At 37.5% G+C, this 13,138-nt stretch overlaps 1 pseudogene; it reads right to left on the bottom strand.

Moving 5' to 3' along the window:
- Nucleotides 1-4,807: 4,807 nt before the first annotated feature.
- LOC132682649 (U2 spliceosomal RNA) lies at nt 4,808-5,036 on the bottom strand (annotated as a pseudogene).
- Nucleotides 5,037-13,138: the final 8,102 nt, after the last annotated feature.

The following is a 13,138-nucleotide window of genomic DNA, read 5'->3' on the forward strand; positions in this document are numbered from 1 at the left end:
ATTTGATTCAAGAAAAAGTTTCCTAAAGACAAACTATATTCTTAGGATATGATTTAAATTTAAAATCTGCTCCTGGAGAAATTAATATTTGCTCAAACACAGCTACCACCCGACATTTCCAGCTGGTCTGTGTGTGGGTGGAAATATGCACGCACATCCGTGTCATCCTCTCGGGGGAGTCTCGGGAGGACTTGGTGACAGGATCGGAGGATGAACTGCCACCACGCATGGGAAATGAGAGGAGACAAACAGTCACTGTGCTGCACTGGATGTGCCGTGAAGGCTTTTTAAGAGAAGCCAGAGGGCCAGACGAAGTGGGGGAGAGGAGGGAGAGGTGGGCTGGGGGCTGGCGGAGCGCCTTTAATCTCCTCCCCACAACTGAGGGTGCTTGGGGACAAAAAGCAGAGGAGCAGGGGTCATGGGTCCTGCATTTGAACGACAGTCAACCAGCCCTCAAAAAAAGCAGGCGCTGGTCAAGGTGGCATTTTCATAAAGGTGGACACCTGCCTCCTGCCCTGAGTGTCAGCCCCCCTGCAGCCTTAAGTCTCTCTCTCTCTCTCTCTCTCTCTCTCTCTCTGAAAGCCTGCTACAGCCATATCAGCTGGCAAGATGAGGTTTCTTTTCCATTTGTTTCCTACTTTTGAAAAACCAGCTTGAAGCTGTTAGGAATGTGCGCGAGGCAGTCTTATGAAATATGAAAGTGGGGTGCAGGGCTGGGGAAGAAAAGCTAAGTATTGCGGAAGTGTTCGAAAGGGTGAGATAAAAGCATGGTTACGGGAGGCCGAGAGCCAGGTCGTTTGGCTGCTACCCTTGGGGCTTCTATTCCCTCAAGTGAGACTATCAGAAGGAGTCCACGGTTTTCAACAGAGCAGCATGACATTGAGCGGATGGTTCCTGAACATTGGCACTCCAGACTGCCGGGTCTCTGCAGGTGGGTTTTATGCCCTGCTCTTTGGTTGCTGGAATAGAAATCCCACATGAATTGTGCAGCCGCAGCAGGCTTCACGGATAGCAAAGAGGATTATGTGATGTGGGAAAGTGCCTTCCTCCTCCTTTCTTTTTTCTTTTCTTTCTTTTTTAATGGAAGCATTCAACTTCTCAAAGAGATGGACCCGTGTCTTCATAGCCAAAGTGAAAGGGAGGCTTGAGGCAAAACTCTATTAATACAGACCAAAGGGGACTTGTGCGGGCCACCCCTCCGCTTCCATTTCACATAGAAGAAAATATTGCCGATAAGTATTTTTTAAGACAAAAATAGAAAAATGGGCAAAGAATATAAACAGACAACTCACAGACAAGGACATATAAATTACAGTTAATATATAAAAAGGCTGCACACCCCTGTTAACTATGGAAATGTGAACAATGACATACCAGTTTTCACATTTCAGATTGTCAAAAATTAAAATGTCTGATAGTACTCCAAAGGCAGAGAGCAAGCCCTTCAATGTATTATTAGTGGGAATGTAAATGACAACAGCCCTTTAGTAAGGCAATGAAAAGCTCTTATTTTATTTTATTTATTTGGTAAGTTTATTTATTTATTTTGAGGGAGAGAGAGAGAGAATGAGAACGAGCAGGGGAGGAGCAGAGAGAGAGGGGGACAGAGGGTCTGAAGCAGGCCCTGTGCTGAGAGCAGAGAGCCTGATGTGGGGCTCACACTTAGAAACTGGGAGATCGTGACCTGAGCCGAAGTTAGACACTTTAACCGACTGAACCACCCAGGTGCCCTGAAAAACTCTTTTAAAGAAAAACAAAAAGACCCCTGAATTCCCACTACCCTACAGAAATAAAAAGCACCAGCATCTTGGGTGGCAGAAAAACTGGAAACAACCCAAAACCATCAATAAAGGAGGAATGAAGAATTATGCTACATCTATATTGTAAAGTATCATGCAGATATTAAAAGGAATTAGTTGAAGCCATATTTATTAATCCGGACAAAAATTTCCATGGTCTGTTAAGTGTGTAAAAGTTTCTAAGTAATGTATAGTAGATCAAATATTTAGTAATAAATATAAACTCCCATCCTTTCTCACCAAAAATATATGAGTAAATAAGTTTGGATAGACAGAAAGACATAATTAGGTCATCTTGACTACCTTAAGGAAGGGAGAGAGTAGGAAAGGATTAAATTTTCTTTGGATTATTCATCTGTAACAATGACTATCATTACTTTTTAATTAAAACAAAGAAATTTAATCTTAATTTAAATAAATGGATTTAATTAAAATGAAAGAAATTCTTCAAATTAAATGTCTTTAGTTAAAAAAAAAATGAAATCAGTCCTCAGCTGAGATCTTGCTAAATTTAGAACCATATTTCTTCCATCAATCAATTTACAACCTAGTCCAAATAATACGAATGAAGAGGAACACAACCAGAGAAAAATAAATGAAAATACATGTCAAGATACTCCATCCCTTTGGAGGCTGGACAGCAATGTGAGTCAAGGCAAGAATGTAGAATTATGTGTTGTTTTTCTGGGTTGGGACAGGGATAGAGTAAGGGATTTGAAGAACAGGATTTGGGTTATGGGTACTGTGGTAAAGAAAAGCTTAAATTACATGATGGGATTATTGGATCAATCTCGCTAATTGTGTTTTTCTAAATCTTCTAAGTCCTTACTGATGGCTTTGCCTTAAAAAATTACTGTAAGATTGTATTAACACTTCCATTCTGATGGTGGATTTATTCATTTCTTTTTTTTGTTCATTTGTTCATTTTGTTCATTTGTTTATTTAACCTGTAGAGAAAACAAATTTTCTTCTGGAATATTTTTGCAGTTTTATGGCTATTGTTAAGTATTTTTATATCTTTCTGGTGAATTAAACCTATTATGATTATGTGATTACTGTTTTTATTCATGGTAATGCTTTTATGCCTTAAAATAAATTGTCAGATATTGATGTTGTTACACAAGTGTTCTTTTGCGTTTTTTTTTCTTTCTTTCTCCAGCTTTGTTGAGCTATAATTGACATATAGCATTGTGTAAGTCTAAGGTGCGCAATGTGATGATGTGATACACATATATCGCCAAATGATTACAATAAGGTTAGCTAGCATATGTGTCACCTCAAATAGTTACCCTATTTGTAACTATGTGTGTGTTGTGTGTGTGTGTATGTGTGGTGAGAATATTTAAGATCTACTCGCTTAGTAACTTTCAAGTATACAACACAGTACAGTTAACTATAGTCACCATGTTGCACATTATACCCCCAGAATTTATTCATCTTACACCTGGAAGCTTATACTCTGGGACGAACATTTCACTTCCCCCCACCCCTCAGCACCTGGCAACCACCAATCTATTCTGTTTTTATGAGTTCTGTCTTTTTAGCTTTCCTATGTGAGCTCATACAATATTTGTGTTCCTCTGACTTACTTCACTTCGTGTAATGTCATCAAGGTCCATCTGTGTTGTTACAAATGGCAGGGTTTCCTCTTTTTCTAATGGCTGAATAATATTCCTTCGTGTATAAATAATACATTTTCTTTATCCATTCATCTGTCAATGGACACTTAGGTCCATGTCTTGGCTATTGTGAATAATGCTGCAGTGAACAAGGGGGTATAGATATCTCTTATATAGAGATATATATCTAGATCTAGATATATATCTCTATATATAGAGAAATAAATCTATATATATCTCTTATATATCTATATCTATATCTATATCTATATATATCTCTTATATATCTATATCTATATATATCTATATATATCTCATATAGATATATATCTATATATATAGATATATATCTATGTATATCTCTTATATAGATATCTCTTATATAGATATATATCCTTAAGATATATATCCTAAAGTAAAATTCCTGGATCATACAGTAGTTCTATTTTCAATTTTTTGCACTGGTGTTCTTTTGATTGGTATTAAAGTGGTGTGACAAGTTTATGCCTTCATACCTACCATTTAGGCTTGTCTCTGGTTAATTGTTCATAGGTAAGATTTTTTTTTAATTTACAATTCTAATATTTGTTTGTTTTTTTTTTTCTTGGAGGAGGGAGTCCACTACTTTTTATTTTTTTTTAACATAATTTATTGTCAAGTTGGCTAATGTACAGTATATACAGTGTAGTCTCGGTTTTGGGGATAGATTCACGTGATTCATCGCTTACATACAACGCCCAGTGCTCATCCCCACAAGTGCCCTCTGCAATGCCCATCACCCATTTTCCCCCTCTCCCCTGCCCCCCATCAACCCTCAGTGTGTTCTTTGTATTTAAGAGTCTAATATTTGTCTTTTAAATGAAGAGTTTTTCCCTGTAAATTTACTGTGCTTACTGAGTTACTTAAGTTTGTTTTTTACTGTATTATTTTGTGCTGTATATTTTCCCCAGGCCTTTACATTCAGTAGTCTCTTTCTCTGCCTGATACCTCTGGTATCTGAGTTATGGCTTTTATATGGATCTAGGATCTCTGCCTAAGTTTTCAGGTTGACAGTTCAGTTAGGTATTTTACCTGACTTTATCTTAGTTATGACTTTGTTTAGTTTTTGTTTACACTTGGTACACACAAAGGCTCATTCCATTCCTTTCCACGTTGCCTGCTACCTCACTGGGCTCAGGTCAGATCCAGTACCTGAGACCACTGTTTCTCTGGGAAGACCTTTAGGTACTTGTTGTCCTCTGGGCTCTAGTTATTGGATTCATCTTAATTTCTGCCTTTTGCAGACAACAAACTATGACCATTTTTCCTTTAAAATCTATTTCTCAGGGCGACTGGGTGGCTCAGTCAGCTAAGCGTCCAACTTCAGCTCAGGTCATGATATGGCGGTTTGTGGGTTTGAGCCTCGCATCAGGCTCTGTGCTGACAGCTCAGAGCGTGAAGCCTGCTTGGGTTCTGTGTCTCCCTCTCCTTCTGCCCCTCTCCAGCTCACACTCTGGCTCTCAAAAATAAATAAACATTACAATTTTATTAAATAAATAAATAAAATCTATTTCTCTTCCATCCTCTATTTCCAAAACCACTACCACAATTGATCTTGGCCAAAAGGCCAAGAAGCAATACCATAACCACCATCACATCCTAAGTTTAGGTTATAGTGCTTCACAGTTACACATTTAATAGCTATTATAGTGGCTCTTCTAGACACAGTACTTTTTTTTCTCATGTCCCTGCCATCATGTTTTTCTTTCAACAGAGGATACGGTCATGACATGACTATACTCAAAAATTCCCATAGGCTCTCCAAATAAGTTAAAGTTACCTTCAGAGCAGCATTCCAAAGCAACCTAATCTACTACTTCAACTTTACCTAATTATTCTCTAATTTGCTAGCATTGATCCTACCCTCCACCTCTACTATAAGCTTTCTCATAATAGTGAATTCTATCATGTGCATTTTTTTATTTGTTGCTTCTTATCACCTTGATTTCTTGGTGATCTTCAACATCCTAATTATACCCCAACACTCTATTAGATGGTGAATTCACTGAGGGTTGACTGACCTTATCATTGTACTTTATTATGACAAGAACATAATAGCTACTCAGAAAAGATTTAATTACATACTACTATATATTGGTTGCTGCACTATGGGAAACAGGACTGTCATTATCATAGACAATGTTTATATATACCTAGTTTCAATATCTGTAATAATACCTGGTGGTTTTTTTAAAAATTAATGTTTATTTATTTTTCAGAGAGAGAGAGAGAGAGAAAGAGAGAGAGCAAGGATAAGCAGGGGAGGAACAGAGAGGGAGACAAAGAATTCAAAACAGGCTCCAGGCTCTGAGCTGTCAGAACATAGCCCTACACAAGGCTCAAACTCACAAACTGCAAGATCATGACCTGAGCTGAAATCAGATGCCTAATGCACTCAGCCATTCCAGCGGCCCCCTAGTAGGTTTCCTAATACAGAAATTTATGGATTGAGGCAGGAGGTATTTATTGCCATTTCAAAATCCGATCTTCCCTTTATTTATGTTAATAAAACCCTAGGTTTATCTAGATATTAAGAGGCATGGCACATAAGGAAAGTGGCTCAGCACCAAGGGACAAATTGTGATTAGTTTACACCACAATTGTAATCCCATTCTCCTTGCCAACACTTAGACATATGCCTTTGTTCTGACCAATGAGATATGGCAAGGTCTTTGAGTGATTCTTAGAAAAATTTCTAAATAAAAGAGACACCTGAGGACAAACTGGCCATCCTATTTTGGGATATAATTGGATACAGAAGTGATGCCTGAGACTGACATCACCATCCTGTGACCCTAAGGGGACAAACTTGAAGAAGAAAATTGATATGCTGGGGGGGGGGGGAGCACAAAGGTGGAGAGAAACTAGGTTATTGATGACATCAGTCCTGGAACCAGCAACACCTAGATCCTGTTCTTGCTGCCAATTATAGACAAGAATTCTTCCACCTGCAGGCTAAAACCAAGGAGCTCAGAATGTGTAAGCACTCACTGTAGATTATTTGTGAATGTGTTATTATACAGTTAAAGTACTAATATAAGAAAATAATAATATCTATAAAAGAGTTGATGTTCATTTTGACACTGATTTCATTCAATTCTTCCACACTAAGGGATTGGTTAAAAAGGTTTAGCAGGTGTGGTTAAGAAGACTGTTTCTGGCTTGATCCTGTTCTTGCTGTTCCATGCTTTCCTGGTCATTGTGTTCTTACATTAGGAGTCTTACTACTTTCAGAAAAAAGATCTCAACCCCAACTCATGTGAATGATTACTTGTATTTTATTTTAATTTCTGTATATTATCCAAGTGTGGATAAGGATCAGTCAATATATGCTGAAAACTACCCAGCACAAGTCACCATTACCCTTGGATTGTACTGCTACAAGGGAGCTCAGTATCCTCAAAGAAAACCTGAGGCTCCTTTCTCATTCTCTTGGCAATGGTTCAGCCTCTTTGCTTGCCCTTGCTGTTCTTGGACTGCCCAATTCTGCTCTCTCCTGTAACTCTATGCCATGAGTGGTTAGCAGAAGTCCAGACACTGCTGAAAGAGGAAGGGAAGACATGTTTTATATTTTGACTTTTTTCTTGGTTAACTTCAATGAATTTTCTCATTGCAGAGTAACACGGATTCTTTGCTATTTCCTACTTCCTACTTCTGCTACAACATCAATAAACCTTTGCCCTGCCATATTTCAAACCCTGTGGCACATAGTAAGGGTAGCATGAGGCTTGGAGTCTGTGGGGATACACAGTTTAGAATTTCCAAGGTACTGAGCTACATTTGAACGTTTATTTTTTGCTGTTTGCCCAACTCCCAACAGTGGAGTTTTGATTTAGTTAGTGAGGAAATTAACCCTACTTTCCCTTATTCTTTCTCTGGTAGAAAGGCAAGAGAGGGAGTACAATTATATTGCAAGACAAAAACTTCACTTTATTTCATACCTGGGAAGGCACAGTACTTCCTCCAGGCTGAAGAGGAGAAAAACTGAACAGAGGTTCAACGCTGAAGATAACTAAAATGGTATAAAAACGGTATGGTATATAAAAATGTTAATTTCAAACTAGAACTAAATCAGTTAGGTATTTTTATATATAGGGGTGTGTAACTTCTTGAATGGTGACTATTTTCTCTATGGGTTTTAAAAATAAATCAGTTTTTGTAAAGCTCTTGTTTCTACCCCCTAATTTAGGCAGAATACTTTGGTATACAGAAAATAAAATCATCTGTAGCTTTTATGTGTAACTTTATTGACCTTTGAAAGCATTTCGTAATTTTTTTTTTTTTATAAAAATAGGGCCATGTGTATGTGACGTACACATTTAAAAATATATCTTTCCCACTCCTGAATCAATTGGCCTGTTATCTTGTTCTCTAAACCTATGTCATTCCACTTCACTGAACTGCTTGGGGGCATCTCTACTGCTACACTCCCATAATTAATCATTTCCTTTTTGGCTGGTTTGGCTGAGGGCCTCTCATTAGCCTGACATCTAGTCTCCTCTTCTCGGCTCAATAGCCTTTAGTTTTATCAACTTCCCTATGTGCTCTGGATTGAAGTTTATATTTGTCTTTTAACCATTCATTAGGTGGTGACACTAGAATGGAAAAGAATGTAATTGACTGGTGGGCATCTTGACAAGAGAAAATAGTAACATCTTTATTTTCAAGGAGAGAAAAACAGAATACCCAAGAGAGAACTCTTCAAAGATTCAAGTAACCAGGAGGAGAGCTTTCCTGCATGAGCAAAAAGCTCTGGTGACAATGTTTCCATAGGGGATTAACATATTAGAGTAGGAAGAGATTTGCAGTCGTTGCTGATTTGATTTGGATGCAAGTCAGGATTTATATTCCATTGATTTTTAGAAAAAAATCGCATTTATTATGGAAAATTTAAAACACATACAAGATTAGAATAATATAATGAAGTCACATGTATCTATGACCCAACTTAAACAATTATCACTCCAGGGATCTCTTTAGTTTTTTTCTTTTAAATAGGGTTTCCCTACAGCTTCCTTGGGCTGAGCTTTAAGAGAGTAGGGGCCTCCCTCAAACAAGAGTAGGTAGCAACTTTGAAGATTCCTTCCCAAGTCAAATTTTTAAAAAGTGAATTATTTTATCCAAACATTATATACATAAAGAAAAGTACACAAATCAAATGTATAGCTCAGTGACTTTTTATAAACTGGATACACCTGTGTAGCCAACAGCCAGTCAAGGCACAGAATATTACCAGCCTCTCAGACACCTCTGTGCCTACTTTGAGTTACTAACCCCCGAGGCGGTATTACCTGCACTCAGTCCTAATACCTTAGTTTTGCCTGTTTTGGAACTTTATGTAAGAGATCGCATTGTATAATATGTACTATCCTGTGTCTGGCTTCTTTCTCTCAATTTTGTGAGGTTCATTCACTTTGTTTTATGTAGTTTCAGTTTATTCATCTTTGTTGTGTATCTTGTTCCACTGTATGATTAGAACACTATTTATTTATCCACTGTATTATTGGTAGGTATTTGGGTTGTTTTTAATTTGCAATTATTACAAAATGGCGTAGCTGTGAATATTCCTACACATATTTCCAATATGTTTATTCCTGTTGAGTATAGATCTAAGAATGGAATTACAATGTCATAGGTCTTACATATAATCATTTTAAATTGAAATACTTAAATATTGCCAAACAGTTCTCAACATGGCTATTTCTATCTACATTCTCACCTCCAATACATAAAAGTTCAAGTTGTGCCACATTATCACCAGGATTTGGTATTGTCAGTCTTTTTAATTTTAGCCATTCTGATAAGTGTGTATAGACATCACACTGTAATTTTAATTCACATGTGTCTGATGACTATCAAGCTTGAGTACCTTTCCATGTTGCCATATTCTCTTTTTAAAGTGTCTCTGGGGGCACCTGGGTGGCTCAGTCAGTGGAGTGACCATCTGACTCTTGATTTCTGCTCAAGTCACTATCCCAGGCTCATGGGATTGAGCCCACATTGGGCTCCCCCATGAGCGTGGAGCCTGCTTAAGATTCTCTCTCACTCCCTCTGTCCCTCTCCCTGATTTGTGCACTCTCCCTAAATAAACAAAAAAAGTGTCTCTGAATCTCTTACTCATTTTTCAATTGTTTTGTTTATCTTTTACTCATTGAATTATGGGAGTCATATATTGTTGATACATATGCGTCTTTTGTTAGGCACTTGTACTGCAAATATTTCCCACTGAGTGGCTTACCTTTTCAGTACCTTATTGGTGTTCTTTGATAAACAGAAGTGTTTCGGTTTTGTTTTTAATATCAGGCACTTTTTGTATCCTATTTAAGAAATTTTTGTTTACCCCAAAATAATCTCCCATAGTTTTCCTCTAAAAATTTTTATTGTTTCTCACTTTGTATTCAGATCTACAATTCCTCTGGAATTGATTTTTGCATATAGTTTGAGGTAGGGATTCAGGTACATTTTTTTCCTGTATGGGCAAGCAACAAATTTAGCAACACTTGTGTAATGACTATCTTTTCACCACTGCCATGCAGCATGATTTTTGTCGTGTGTGTGTGTGTGTGTGTGTGTGTGTGTTTCTAGACTCCTTTTTTCTGTTCCATTAGCCAATTTGTTTATGATTATGCCAGTACCACACTGTTGCTATCATTTTTTAATATGTTCTGATAATGGGTAGAACACCTCCTCCAGCTTTATTGTTCTTTTTCAAGACTGACTCCGACTTGCTATTTCTGGTCTTTTACAATTTACATGAAATTTGGATCAGCATGTCAATTTGTCAATTTATACATGTACAAGTGCACACGTGCACACACACATACACACATGAGCCCTTTTGCTAAAATTTTGGTTGAGAATTATTTGGATAGTGACCTGTTACAATCTCTACGTATAGCAGGTGGGAGGTTGGGAAGATAGCAGGCCAGAGAAATAAATGGGCCTAGGTAAGAGCCCAGAGCATAATAGATCATGTTAGATATTTTGAGCTTTGTTCCAAGAGCAATGGAAAGTCATTGCAGGGAAGCTAATAATCCTTTGGTGACACTTACCAGGCCCTCACCAGTGGTAGGTTCTGTGAGGACTCAGCTCTGTTTTGTGGATGTCTAAAGCACCAGAAAGCACATGTGTTCAGATGTCATATCTTATGAAGCCTGATCTACAGCTGCATTTTCTTCTTCGTTACTGTCTGAAGTGACATAGAAGGACCTCTGGAAGTCATCAAGTCCATCTCAAAGAAGTAGATTCTTTCTTATTGAGAGCATCAAAACCATTGTTCCTGAACTAAGTGGCACTAATAAGCCACAGTCAGTTTAATTGCCTCTGTCTCTATGTGATAGAAATATCACCTCAAATCCCAGCTGTGTGAAAAGAGGGGGGCATCCCCTATAGGCTGTTGGGGCCTGTCAGTAAACAAGAGGGGCCACATTCCCTAGACACTGTTGTTATTGATAGTCTTGGGGAAGGGGATCAGGCTGGAAGGGCAGGAAAGGAGAAGGGAAGTATGCAAATAAAATCTTATGTCTGATTTCCCACTACCAGCCATAACTCATATGTGACTATGTTGACCTAACACATGGGGCATCTAGGACAGCCAGAAGTAATTATTACTCCTTTTCTTACTGTAGATTTCTGTGATGTGTGTGCATATGTGCATGTAAAATATTATATAATAATGGAAATGTAGTGAATTATATGCAATCTGCACCATCAACAGAACAGTTTCCTTTGTAATCAATGAAGACATTATTCTCTGTGATTCTGTACTACCCAATCTGCACATATGTAAATGGCAACCCTGGTGCCATTATGAGTTTCTTTATTCATCGAAGAAGAGGGGCTTGACCTTAGTAAAACAGAACCCAAGTTACTCCTTATTCACCCTTAGATCTACTTCAATCTGGCTTAAAAACAGAACAGAAATTGTTGCACCTATGAGTCTCTGTTGAAACCTAGATCAGTGTTTGCAAATGCAAGACAACTGTTTGTAATTACCCTCTCAAAATTTGTCATTCCCTTACTTGATGGAAACAAAGGGCTTTGGATAGCTGAGCATTTGCCATATAAACTAAATGGGTTCTCCAGGAGTTTTGTGAATCCAATCATTGGGCCCAATTAAGTTCTTCTGAGGTCAAGTTTGTACAAAGGTGGTCATGTCTGATATTGATTCCAGGTCACCTATCATGCCCCCTTCTTTCGAGCCATGCTGCTCTTTCGGGTCCTTGGTGTCTTTTCCTACCTGAAAAATCCGTTTTGCCATTTCCATTCATTGTAGAAGTTCAAAGAAAGTTAAACTTAAAAAGGAGAATTTAGGGTCTTGTTCTTATTTCTCCCCAAAGGCACATTATTCTCTAAGTAAATATACTAAAGTTTTTCTAGTGCCAAGGATAGAGATAAAGCCTTTGTCAGGTCACAGATGGTTCTGCTGCATCCTTCTTCCAAGAAAATGGTTACCATTCACCGCTGTAAATTTGCATAACTTCAAAAATCTAGGAAACAGAGCCTATTCCAACAAAAATCTGCTCTAAGGGGCCTGCTACCTCTATCTGGAAACACCTGTATGCAGGCTTCTCTGGATTAAAATAGCTATTACATCTCACCAGGCACTCTGTAATATGTAAAACGTTTGGTCAAAGTGCCATGTTCATACACACCACTCAAAAAATGGCAGTTATTATTAAGCTGTTATTTTTGGGTCTTGCATTTTTTTCACATTGGAAAAATATTGTAAGATGTGTAACAAAAGTAAGAAAATGGGAGAAGTATGGTTCTTCAGTGTGTATTTTGCAAATACTCAGTTTTTTGAATGTTGCTTTTTAATTCTGGATATCATTAAACGCTGGTAATGACTTCTTACCATTCAGGAAGAAATACCTAAGTTTATTTATCAGAGAACACTGAATTCCCAGGAAAAGGGACTAAAATTCCCCAAATCTTTTACATTCACTTCAACCCTGGGTAAGACTATTGAATTAAGGACAATCCTTCCCATAACACACTGAATTAGCAAACAAATAACTTTTCTCAAAGAGCTTTCTTTTTCTAATCCCACTTGGTTCAGTTCTGAAGCATAAAGTTGCCTTTATAATTACAGTAACAGGTGATATTTTTAGCCATGTGTCCAATTTTATTAAAATTTTATGAGTTAGTCATATTGTATAAAATTCTCATTAGTTACGTAAAAGCAAAAAGGAGATTATTAATGGTTAGTAGAATGCTAGAGAAAAATCTTACATAAAAGTGTTTGCATTTTTGTTCCTAACGTATAATGTCATACACACCTCAATCTTCTGTTTAACATTTTGTGGTCAGTGCCATATTCTGATGCCATCCTGATTCATAGCAATGACAGAATATACATTGAGTTTCATTCATATGCTTTTAAAATTCATACTCCAGAATTAAATTTTGAATTTGCTCCTTGGCTAAGTATTTCCTTCAAGAGAATTATTTATACTATAGTTTAAAAGGAGGTTCATATTAAGGCAGAGATGTTATCAGGCTACCCAGAGTACCCTAAAATGGCTTAAACTTTGTGAGTTACCCGTGATATAGAGTCCTTTGTTCTACAGTCTCTAAGTCCTGATAATATTAGTGTCTGAGAAGAGATCTGTCTCAAGGACCAATTCACATTAACTCAAGTTCATGATATACCAAAATCTAAGAACCAGATAGCTAATG

This window comes from Panthera onca, chromosome A1, assembly GCF_046562875.1.
Source record: "Panthera onca isolate mPanOnc1 chromosome A1, mPanOnc1 haplotype 2, whole genome shotgun sequence".
NCBI lineage: Eukaryota > Metazoa > Chordata > Mammalia > Carnivora > Felidae > Panthera > Panthera onca.